Genomic DNA, 12,441 nt, shown 5'->3' on the forward strand with positions numbered 1-12,441 from the left:
ACCTCCAGCCTAGATATCCTCATTTTTAGAGCAAAGATATGCCTCTTTAAGGTTCACTGGAAATATCCTGTCCAGTGGCATTTTCTAGCCCTGAATCTTAATAATATTTTGATTTATAGTGTTAAAACACAAATATAATATTTCATTTGAATAAGAAATGAGATAATAATTCCTCTTCAAAAACTGTGTGAAACTACATCAAACTAAAAAGTTTTGGCACAGGAAAGGGATCCATGAACAAAATGAAAAAAAAGTCTATGGATTAGCAGAAAGTATTTACAAAATATAAAAAATATACAAAATATAAAAAGAACTCATATAATTCAATAACAAAAAAGACAAACTTCGAATTATAAAATAAATAATTCATGGGGATGTAATGTGTAGCCTAGTGTGTAGCTAATAGTACCAGTTTACATTTGAAGGTTGCTAAGAGAGTAGATATTAAAAGTTCTCGTCACAAGGAAAAACATTCTGTAACTATGTGTGGTGACAGAAGTTAATTAGTCTTATCGTAGTGTTATTTTGCAATATGTACGAATAGCCAACTATTACGTTGTACACCTGAAACTAATATAATGTTGTTGGTCAATTATACCTCAAAAAATCTATACTTTCACTTTTCATACCTTTGACTTAAGATTGCCTCATTTTAGAAGGTCATGATATACTTGCCATGAGACAAACTGCAAGGAACCAAATGTTACCTCCATGAATATTTGGCTATGTGACTTAGGTAAGTTACTTAACCTCTCTATAACTTAATTTCCTCATATGTAAAAGCAAGAATTGTGTTGGGAATTACACAAGCCCAGTCCTATCCTTTTCACAAGTAGAAATAGCTATATATCCTAATAAATATTTTCAGTATATATTTATTTAGTGTAAAAGTTAATAAAAAGAAATTTCAATTAAATATTGTTTAGAGACCAGAGGGAGAGCTCTCATGCCCTATGACATAGCAGAGATCAATGGGAAGAAGAAAGACACCTTTTCTTTTCCTGGGAAGGGCTCAGCCAGTGAAAAGCCATGGATTCTTTGTCTAATATAGCTCTCCCAATTTCCTTTTCCTCTGTACAAAAGCACTCTCTTTCCCTTCCTTTGCTGGGATATGCAGGTGGCTCACCATGATGGCAGACCCCAAATTGCAATTTTTCTGCTGACCCCAAATAAACCTAATGTTGGTGGAGAAATATCTGGAAGTCTATTAATTTCAGGTCAATGTTAGAAAGTATATATTATTATACACTTTAGTATATAATTATATATAATTTACAATTAATATTACTGATACGACCTATAATTTATAAAATATACTTCTATGTAATACATAAAATGAATGTATATAATATATATTTCAATATATAATTATTTTCAAATACACAGTTTGAAAGAATTGTATTAGTTTTTGCATATTCTGTTACTTTTATGCAACATCAAAGAAAAAAATAGAGAACAACCAAACATGAGGATTGATAGCAAAACTTAATCAATTTTACTATCTATAGTGGTATCTGACAAAGCTCAATTTTATTTTTGACTATTTAAAGACAGCTTAATGGTCAAATAGCATGCCTCAATTCCAAGTTTGGAGTAGTGATTTCTTTAATTTCTTTCCTTATTTAGAAGTTAAGGATATAGATAACCATAATAAATAAATTAAGCATTAACCATGTGGCTAATATTTTCACAAATAAAGCATATACAATTCATCAATAGTTTATTTTTAATATTATGTTAAAGTCCAGGCATTTTAATTAAGGAATAAATTTGTCCTGCAGCGATATAGTGTGTTAAAGGTTTACCTTGTAAGAAATGTGAAAGCATAGATCAATATGTATATCTATTATTTACTATTTTTATATTCCCTTAGTGCATTTTATTCAAAATTGCCCCTTAGATTCTTCAATTTGTCAAGTTAAAAATCAGATTAAATCTTAGTGGCTTATTTTAAAGTGATAATTACATTCTGTTACAAATTTTAAAATGTTGAATAAATGTATCAAAAGTAGAACTGTAAACAAAAATTTGCATTCTCTTTTATAAGATATTCTGTGAAAAAAGCTCATACTTTGTGAATAATAAGTCATTTCTATTATTTTTCAAGCCATTCAATTATCACATCCTTTTAAAGAGTACTCAAATGCCCCAGATATAGAAGCTGACCCTCCAATCGACTGCAATCTCAGTCCATTTATGTTTCTACTTTGTAGCTGAATATGCAGGACAATAATTCTAATTTACTTATCTCCCACCCCACTGGACCAGGTGATTTCCCAGGTGCAGTGACAAATAACTCATAATGAACAAATAAGATAATGACAGTAAATTTGATCAATGCAGATTCTAATGGCTGAAGAAAAATAGGAATACAATAGGCAAGAAATAGCTATTTTTGCATCCCCACCAGATAATGTTTTTCAAAGCTTAGTTATTGTTTCTTTTTCATTTGGTTATCTATTCATGCCATATATTACCTATTAGCCACTTGGCTAGACTGATTTGTTTTTAATCTGAAAGAAAGGAAACCTTGAAAAATCCTAAGAATTAATTATAGAAAAGCCTTTGATTTAATGTACATTGCCTTCCAAATCTAAATCTAAGAATCCACGTGCCATGTGAAGAACGACCTTGTAGGGGCCAAGAAAAGGGGATAAGTAATAGGGCAGGACTGTGAAGGAAGGGAGATGAACAGAAATGTGGAAGGAAAAATGGAAAGTGAAATCATCTATCTTTAGAGTGGCAAATATAAAGAAAAGGATACAGATTGTGACTCACCTTTCTCTATCTGCCTTCTTCCTTATGCTGCAAATTTCATTCTCCATGTCTACCCCTATTCCTCCTCTTTCAAAAATCTATATTCAATCTATTCTCAGAATCAGTCACCCTGTCATCTCTGAAGTTTATGGGAATCTGTAACTTCAAACCCCATTTCAAATGCAGCTTCTGAGGAACAACTTCAGTATTTCATTTTTAAAAGCCACATTGTCAGGCAAACACTTTGAGAGTATGCTGTACTTACAGACCTAAGTCTTCACTTAGTTATTTTAAAGCCACTAAGTTAAAGGATTCTGTGTAATTTACAGATTTTCTAAAAAATAGAAACATGAAATATATTCAAATGGGTTTTATGCCAAGTTATTCAATCATCGTGACATATGTTAAAACACAGGTAGGATGATTCAAGCTATGAAACAATATGAAAGAACAGACAGGATAACTCTCATGCTCTATCACTTATAAATAAGCTACTCTTCCCTAAAGTAAATTATCAACAAAAAAATGATTTTTCATTGTATAGAATATTTATGGATATCAATAGTTTTTAATTATTAAGAAACTTTTAATTAAAAATCACTGGGTGATTTTCATAAAATGATATAGCTGTATTTTCATAGTTCAAATATTTAATTTCCAAGATTTCAATAATTAAATATTAATTTTTTTCTTTCATTACCTTTTATTTATTTTTGTCTTTTTTTTTTTTTTTTTTTTTTTTTTAGGTGCACATCCACAGCATATGGAGGTTCCCAAGCTAGGGGTCGAATTGGACCTCTAGCTGCTGGCCTACAACAATGCCAGATTTGAGCTGCATCTGCAACCTACACATACCACAGCTCACGGCAACACCAGATCCTTAACCCAGTGAATGAGGCCAGGGATCGAACCTGCATCCTAATGGATACTAGTCAGATTTGTTTCCACTGAGCCACGATGGGAGCTCCGCATACAACCTTTTAGATCATGGAATATCTTTCTCTCTAATAAGTTTTTGTATTCAAAATCTTTATATTTCTGGAGTTCACTTAATAATAACTAATATAGTATTTTTCCCTTTAAAATCTTAATGTTTTTTAAAAATTAGTTTTCTCTAAATTTTGTCTAAGAAATTTAAAAGTGCTATTTAAATCTTATAATATTTGACATCCTTGTACTAACTGAATTTTCTCATTTGTTGATCTTTAAATAATAAGCGATGCAGAAAATATACTTAACCAAAGAAATATGGTAATATATTTCATTAGGAGCTTAAATTATATTTTTTCTCTGTAATTACAGTGAAATGACAAAATTAATTTTTTGAAAATTAAAGAGCCATTTGTGTTTCTCTAATGCGTAAGCACCTCAAAAGCAAGGACTATGTTTTAGGCATCTTAGAAGAGTGTCATCTTGTGTCTAATATGGAGCCTGGGCCATATCTATCGAGTTACTGAGTTACTGTGTTGGGGTAGAAAAATGAAAAGCATTTGTAGTCCAAAGACAAAGGGCAGAATTTAAATTCTGACCCTGCCACTGTGCATTGTAATAGGCTGAATTGTTACCCTTCATATATATTTCCAAGTTGTAACCCCCAGGTCATTATGTGACCTGATTTAGAAATAGGGATTTACAGATGTAATTAAGTTAATGCTCTTGAGATGAGATGACATCATCTTGGATGTAGAGTGGCCCTAAATTCAATGTCTTTAGAAGAGACAGAAAAGGAGAAAACAGAGGGGCACACAGAGGGAAGGCTGTGTAAAAAAAAGAGGCAGCAATGGAAGCAAAGATTTTCTAAGCCAATGAATACCCAGAATTGTCAGCAGCCACCAGCAGTAAGGCAGCAGGCTTGGAATGGATTCTTCTTTGAGCCTCCAGAAAGAGCTAACCTTGCTGACATCTTGAGTTAAGACGTCTGACCTCCACAACAGACAGAGAATACATTTCTGTTGTTTTATGCCACCACTGAATGTGATAATTTGTTAGGGTGATACTAGGAAACCAATGCAGGATTAGAGTCACTAAGACAGTTTGATTTCTCATTTTCAAATGGGGCTAAAGCCCACTTCTCAGATCTGTTTAGAAAATTTAATGAGATAACATAAATAAACCACTTATTATGGTATCTGATATCCAGCAGTGCTCACACACATTGATTCCCTTTCACAGCCATTCAGGAACAGTCTGTAACAGGATTTCCCAAAGAAACATATCTAAAGTATGTTTGCCTTAGCAAAGAGCACAAATCTACATAAACTGCAATCCAATAAAAAGGAGTTTTCACGTATATTTCTTATATTACTGATGATTTAGAAACAGCATCATGAGAAAATTTAATTCAACATAGTGAGTATTAGTTGTGAAGGAATTATGCAGCACTTCTGAATCCCTTGTAATATCAGGAAGTCAGATAGGCAGTTTTTATCTTCCTGAGCATCTATGTCTTGACTCTTCCATCGCAGCTACCTACACTTAAGCAAAGAGTGGAGAAATAAAAAGAGAAGAGAAAAAGAACTCAGCTCCCGAGCAGCTACAGGGTACATTTTGTAGGTCATAATATGAAGAATAATTTTACTCTTGCATATTTAAAAGTTGAAAAAAAATCATGTAATTTTTAAAAGCTTTTAATCTTGACAGCCTGCTCCCACTTTACCTTTTCTTATTGTTTTTCATGTTTTGCCTCTTTTGGCTATTTCTATACATGAGAGTGAAGAAACACCCTCTTGTTAATTGTAAATAAAATTTGACCAAAAAAGACTGTGTATCACTTTTTCCAAATTAAATCATATCTTGCAAAAACCAAAATTTCCAAGAGACCGAGGCAACAAAACTCAAGATTATTCCAAAATACATATCGAATGGATTCTGACTGGCAACATTTAAAAAAAGAATCTAAATGTCCAATGCACCCTTATTCATAAGGAATGATATCTGTCCTTTCCCATGTAAATTAAAACAAAAGGAGTGGCCAAAAACTAAATGAAAATGGTATCATTAATTTCAAATACTAATTGACATTTGGTAGATAAAAATGATATTCCAGGAAAAGATTCTTGACAATGTAAAAATTTACTTCAATCTGTTGTACAGATTAATAATAAAGATTTCTCAAATCAGGAGTTCCTCTCATGGCTCAGCAGTTAACAAACCTGACTAGCATCCATGAGGATGCAGGTTCAATCCCTGGCCTTGCTCAGTGAGTTAAGGATCAGATGTTGCCACGAACTGTGGTGCAGGTTGCAGATGCGGTTCAGATCTGGCATTGCTATGGCTGTGGTGTAGGCCAGCAACTATAACTCCAGTTGGACCCCTAGCCTAGGAACCTCCATATGCATGGGTGCGGCCCTAAAGAAGCCAAAAAGCCAAAAAAAAAAAGATTTCCAAGATCAAATGAGAAGTTATCATGTCTACCAATTTTCCAAATTCTACAAATCCTATAAAAGTGGATGTTAAGAAAATAAAAGTTCCATTTATAGAGGTTCACACCATTGCTCTTAATGATATGCAGCAGTACAGCCACGGTTGAGAGGAGGTGGGTGGTGGAAAGAAAGACCCTTTAGGAATGTTCTGTGGGGTCTCCCTGGAAACCTCTCCTCAGCACACTCTCATTTTCCCAAAAGTCTGCCTTCAAATTTGAAAACAGACTGAGAATGAATTATTATTTTTTTCATGGACAGACTCATCTGGACAAGGTTCATGTGCAAAATGTGTAAATTTCAATGTCAATTTATTGATTTCCAATTTGACTTGTTACCTACTAAGAAAACCAGATGCGCAAGGCCTCTGGACTCCAGTCTCATATTCTCTCTGTTGTCACACAGGAAAGAAGACCACAGATCCAAAGAAGGGTGCACATGGAGCATGGAATAACAGAGACAAGAAAATGCTTGCACTTTGAACTGAGTTTGTTAATATGTCCATTTCCACAATAAATTACACCCACCGTAGGGATCAATAAGTCAAGTGCTTTCTGTATAGGAGCATGAAGGGGACTGTGAATGCTAATCTTTTGACTCTTTTTTTTGTGATTTCTTCTTTGGTTTGTTTTAACAACTACTTCAGATCGATGATGTCTACGTTCCTTAGATAGCATAATATATTGAAGTCTAATACAGAGACATTTTAAGTGTTGGCCAGTCATAACAGATTTTTCCAACTTAAGGGAATTTGCTTATAAAGATGCAGATATATTATCTATCAATTTTAGTTCTCAGAGGCCAATCATAATTTCAAATGTCCATGACTCTAAGAAAATGTTTTATTATATATTTATACGGGATGTAAATTTTTATTTTTAACAGCTGGACAATGCACTGATTCAACATGCTATGAAGAATAAATGAGTCACATGTCTCCAAGTGAACACATTAAGCAATGCATTTGACACATTAATTGTTTTAGGCCAACATGGAGCCACCTCCTGTGTACAAATGCAGTGTTTGTACATTAGGATTCTTAGTGGACTGAAAATACCAAACACTCACTGTTATATATGTGACAACAAAATGAGCTCATTTTAACTAATACTTTAACTTATTAAAAATTATGATATTTACTAGTTGTAAGTAATTTGCGATTACTTCAGGAATATTGAGACTTTTTTTTTTCTTTCTAAGAGCCCAAATAATACATTTATCATCATTCAAAGGAATATTGTACATAAGGAGTTCTTGATCTATGGTAAAGGAGTTCAATTTCCTAGTCTATTTAAGAAGAAAAAAAAACAAGAAAAATATTTTTGATCTATGTTAATATTCCATCATCTCTAATTCTTTGACATAAAGATTAGATTATAAGTAATACATTCCTCATTTCACACAAAATGAGAAATGGACTTAAAATGGTTTACAGTTTTTCTGAGAGATCTAACAATGCGTATTTCAACATAATCGTGTACAAATTAAAAATAAACTAAATGTTAATAAAAATTTAGGATCTTTTTCCCAAAATACAAAACCGATTTAAAAAAATCATAGTCTCACAGCCTCATCTAAATCAATGAAATTCGAACATTCCCTCACATTGTATATAAAAACTAAATAAACGTGAAGACCTAAATATAAGACATGACACCATAAAACTCATAGAAGAGAACATAAGCAAAACATTCTCTGAGGTCAGTCCCCTAAGGCAAAAACAAACAAACAAACAAATAAATAAAAGCAAAAATAAAGCAATGGGACCTAATCAAACCTTATCCTCAGCAAAGGATACCATCAAAGAAATGAAGAAACAACCTATGCAATGGAAGAAAATATTTGCAAACGATGCAACAAACAAGGGCTTAATTTCCAAAATATATAATAGATCATGCAACTCAACATCAAGAAAACCCCCCAAAATCCAATTAAAAAAATGGGTAGAGGACCGAAATAGACATTTCTCTGAAGAACACATACAAATAATCAATAGGCACATGAAAAGATGCTCAACACCACTAATTACTAAAGAAATACAAATCAAAACCACAGGGAGATAGCACTTCACATGTGTCAGAATGGCTATAATCAGGAGTTCCCATTGTGGTTCAGAGGGTTAAGAACCCGACACAGTGTCTGTGAGGATATGGGTTCAATACCTTGCCTTGTTCAGTGAGTCAAGGATTTGGCATTGCTGTGGCTGTGGTGTAGGCTGGCAGCTGCAGCTCCAATATGACCCCTGGCTTGGGAACTTCCATATGCCTGGGGTGCAGCCCTAAAAAATAAAAAGAAGAATAGGAGTTCCCATCATGGCTCAGTGGTTAATGAATCTGACTAGGAACCACGAGGTTGTGGGTTTGATCCCTGGCCTTGCTCAGTGGGTTAAGGATCCAGCATTGCTCTGAGCTGTGGTGTAGTTTGCACATACGGCTCGGATTCCACGTTGCCATGGCTGTGGGGTAGGCAGGTGGCTACAGCTCTGATTAGACCCCTCGCCTGGGAACCTCCATATGCCGCTGGTGCAGCCCTAGAAAAGACAAAATAAATAAATAAATAAATAAATAAAAATGAATAGCTATAATCAAAAAGTCCACAAATAATAAATGCTGAAGAGATTTGTGCAGAAAAGGGAATTCTTCTACACTGTTGCTGGGAATTCAAATTAGTGCAGCCAATAGGGAAAACAGTATGGAAATACCTCAAAAAATTAAAAATAGAACTACCATGCGATCAATTCAGCAATTCTACTCCCAGGCATACATATGAAAAAAACAAAAACAGGATTAAAGTAGATAATGCACTCCTATGTTCATAGCAGCACAATTTATAATAGCCAAGATATGGAAACAACCAGTGTCCATCAACAGACAAATGAATAAAGATGTTATGTTATATTTACCCAATGGATATTACTCAGCCGTACAAAAGAATGAAATATTGCCAATTGCAACAACACGATGGCCCTAAGAATATCACATGAAGTAAGTCAGACAAAGAAAGACAAATATTATGTTATATATGGAATATAAAAAGTAATACAAATATATCTATCACAAAACAGAAACAGATCCACAGATTTAGAACACAAACTTATGGTTACCAACAGGAAAAGGGAGGTGTTGGAGGGATAAATTAGGAGTACGGAATTAATAGGGACACGCTACTATACATAAAATAAAAAAGCAACAAGGATTTACTGTGTGACACAAAGTTAACAGTATTCAACATCTTCTTTTTTTTTGTCTTTTTTTTTTTTTGCTATTTCTTGGGCCGCTCCCGTGGCATATGGAGGTTCCCAGGCTAGGGGTCCAATCAGAGCCGTAGCCACTGGCCTACACCAGAGCCACAGCAACGCAGGATCTGAGCCGCATCTGCAACCTAGACCACAGCTCACGGCAAGGCCGGATCGTCAACCCACTGAGCAAGGGCAGGGACCGAACCCACAACCTCAAGGTTCCTAGTCGGATTCGTTAACCACTGCACCACGATGGGGACTCCTCAACATCTTTTAATAACGTACAGTGGAAAATAATCTGAAAAAGAAATTATATACCTGAATCACTTTGCTGCACACCCAAAATAACACAATATTATACATCAACCATTGTTCCATAAAAAATAGCAATACTTGCTGTTGTGAATTTGGTTTTATCTATAGCAGAGACACTGATCCTCTCCAACACTGTGAGGAAACACTTCAATTGTACAAGTACCAACCCTTCAGCTGCTCAGAGAAGCTTTGTTCTGGCCTCTCCACATGCTCCACCATCTACCTGGACTTGTTCATGTCCTTTCACTGATTAACTTCTATTCATCTTTCATGAGTTACTTGGTTACCATCTCCTAGTTTATAAAAAGAGGAAAACTTTCCATGGAATTTAAGAGAAAAGAGACATGATTCCTTGACAGAAGTTTTAAGAAAATGAACCTTGAAAGAAGACACAGGAAAATGAGTTAGAAGCCCAGTTTTTGTCAATAAGGTTTGGACTATGGTAAATCATTTATTCACTTAGGAATTTATTTGTTATGTAGATGGATTGGAATAGATGATGTCTAACACTATTTATAATCCATTTTATTAGCCTATGACAATTTTTTATATTCTCCCTCTACTTGGAAAATTTTAACCTATTTGTATCTTCAAGAAAAGTCATAATATATAATGGAAAAAATAAAAATCATTACATAAAAAAAGAGTAAAGTCATAATAGTTTAAATTAAATTCACTCTCAAACCCTAGTATCAACTGGCTACAACTAAATCTAAATTATATTTACTAATATATTTCTTTTACATGTTGCCTTAATCTAGACTTTCATTTATATGTTATAAGTGATCCTATTTTTTATATGTAAACTTTAATAAAGGCAGGATCCACTACCTTGTGAATGCTGACAGATATTTATTACTATGTAGAAGGTAAAAGCATTATAAAATAACTGAAACAAGTTTAGGGAAAAATTTACTCCTTTAATTATTAGATGCTAGTTTAATGATCAAAAACTTCCAAAGTTCTAAGAGAGTATTCTGACTACTCCTAATTCTTAAAGATAGTAATCACTCATTTACTTAGCTCACTATCTATTTAAAAGGAAGTAAGATTATATTCCTTTTATTCTATATAAAATAGTATTAGTATTATCTTACAGTATTAGTCCATAATATTCCTTGCCTATTAAATTGATACCTTCAATTTCCAATCTTTAAATGTTGTCGTGTTTTAGAATAAGTTCTAATGTTTTAAGTACAATAAAAAATATGCCAATTTCAGTATGATCGGTAACAACATAACAATACATATTATAGTCATTGATGTATAGAAAAGAAGGAATAGCAAATGAATTACTGGATCATTCAGATTTTAATAATATTGATTCCTGTCTCTGCTATCTTTTTTTTTTTTTGATTTTTAGAGCCACACTTGCGGCATATGCAGGTTCCCAGGCTAGGGGTCTAATCGAAGCCACAGCTGCCAGCCTACACCACAGCCACAGCAATACCAGATCTGAGCCATGTCTGCAACCTACACCACAGCTCACAGCAACGTCAGATTGTTAACCCCACTGAGCAAGGCCAGGGATCGAGCCTGCAACCTCATGGTTTCTGGTCGGATTCATTTCCTCTGCGCCACAACGGGAACTCCTTCTCTGTATCTTATTGCATTCAAAGTTTCCTCTTCATAGTTAACTTTAAATACCCACTATAAAACTGCAATGACACATAAATATATACATATTCACATGAAAGGAAATGCCTACAGGATAACTACTATAGAAGTAGGAGGCATAAACTACAAAAAAAAAATTAAGATTATGATTGCTATAGAATGAATATTTGTATTCCCTCAAAATTGTTATGTTGAAATCTAATCTTTAAGAAGATAGTATTTGGAGGCAAGGCCTTAGGGAGGAAGAGAGGCCCCTCATGAATAAGATTAGTGGGCTTATCAAAGAGACACTGGAGAGCTCCCTCTGCCCCTTGAGGATGCAGTGAGAAGCCACTGAGAACCAGGAAGGGGGCTCCTGTCAAACACCAAATTTGCTAGCTCCTTAATCCTGGACTTCCCAGCCTCCAGAGCTAGGATAAATAAACGCCTGTTTAAGCCACCAAATCTATGGTATTTTTATTACAGCAGTTGGAACAGACAAAGATAATAATCATTTTGGTAATACCTTGTAGAAAGAATAATTTAAGGTTTACAAATCGAATTGTAATATGTCATAAATCAAGCAGAAATACAGACCAGCTCGATATGTGATTTTTAAAGGAAAGTTTTTTTTTGGTTCCATTCATTCCATTTTTCAGTGCTATTCATTACTTCCTTTAACACTTCTTGTAGTGGAGATGTTAGGCTTCAAGTCCCCTTGGAGGATATTAAACTCAAAGCCTCTGGCTAGCACACAAATTACCAAACCCTTATCATTGTCCCCAGGCATCTCATCATAATGCCCCTTCCTCCACCCTGAGTAGCTGAACCTACCCCTTCCCATCTCCTACTAGCAAAGGTATGTGGCCGCTCCTCACCCCACCTCTATCAGGGCAACAAGAACAGACAGGCACAACATCAGGGGAGTCTCAGGGGAACTTCCTCATAACCTGTCCCCCATGCAAATAAGGAATCCTGCCAGAGACCAATCAGGAGATCAACGATGCCCCATACAGAGACCAATCAAAGCTCTTACACTTGTGCAGTGGGCCAGGGGCAGAAATAATCAGTGGGTACAGGGCACGGAGAAATCAGGTCCCCACTCAGGTTGGTAGT

The sequence above is a fragment of the Phacochoerus africanus genome, chromosome 10 (assembly GCF_016906955.1).
Source record: "Phacochoerus africanus isolate WHEZ1 chromosome 10, ROS_Pafr_v1, whole genome shotgun sequence".
In the NCBI taxonomy this organism is placed as follows: Eukaryota; Metazoa; Chordata; class Mammalia; order Artiodactyla; family Suidae; genus Phacochoerus; species Phacochoerus africanus.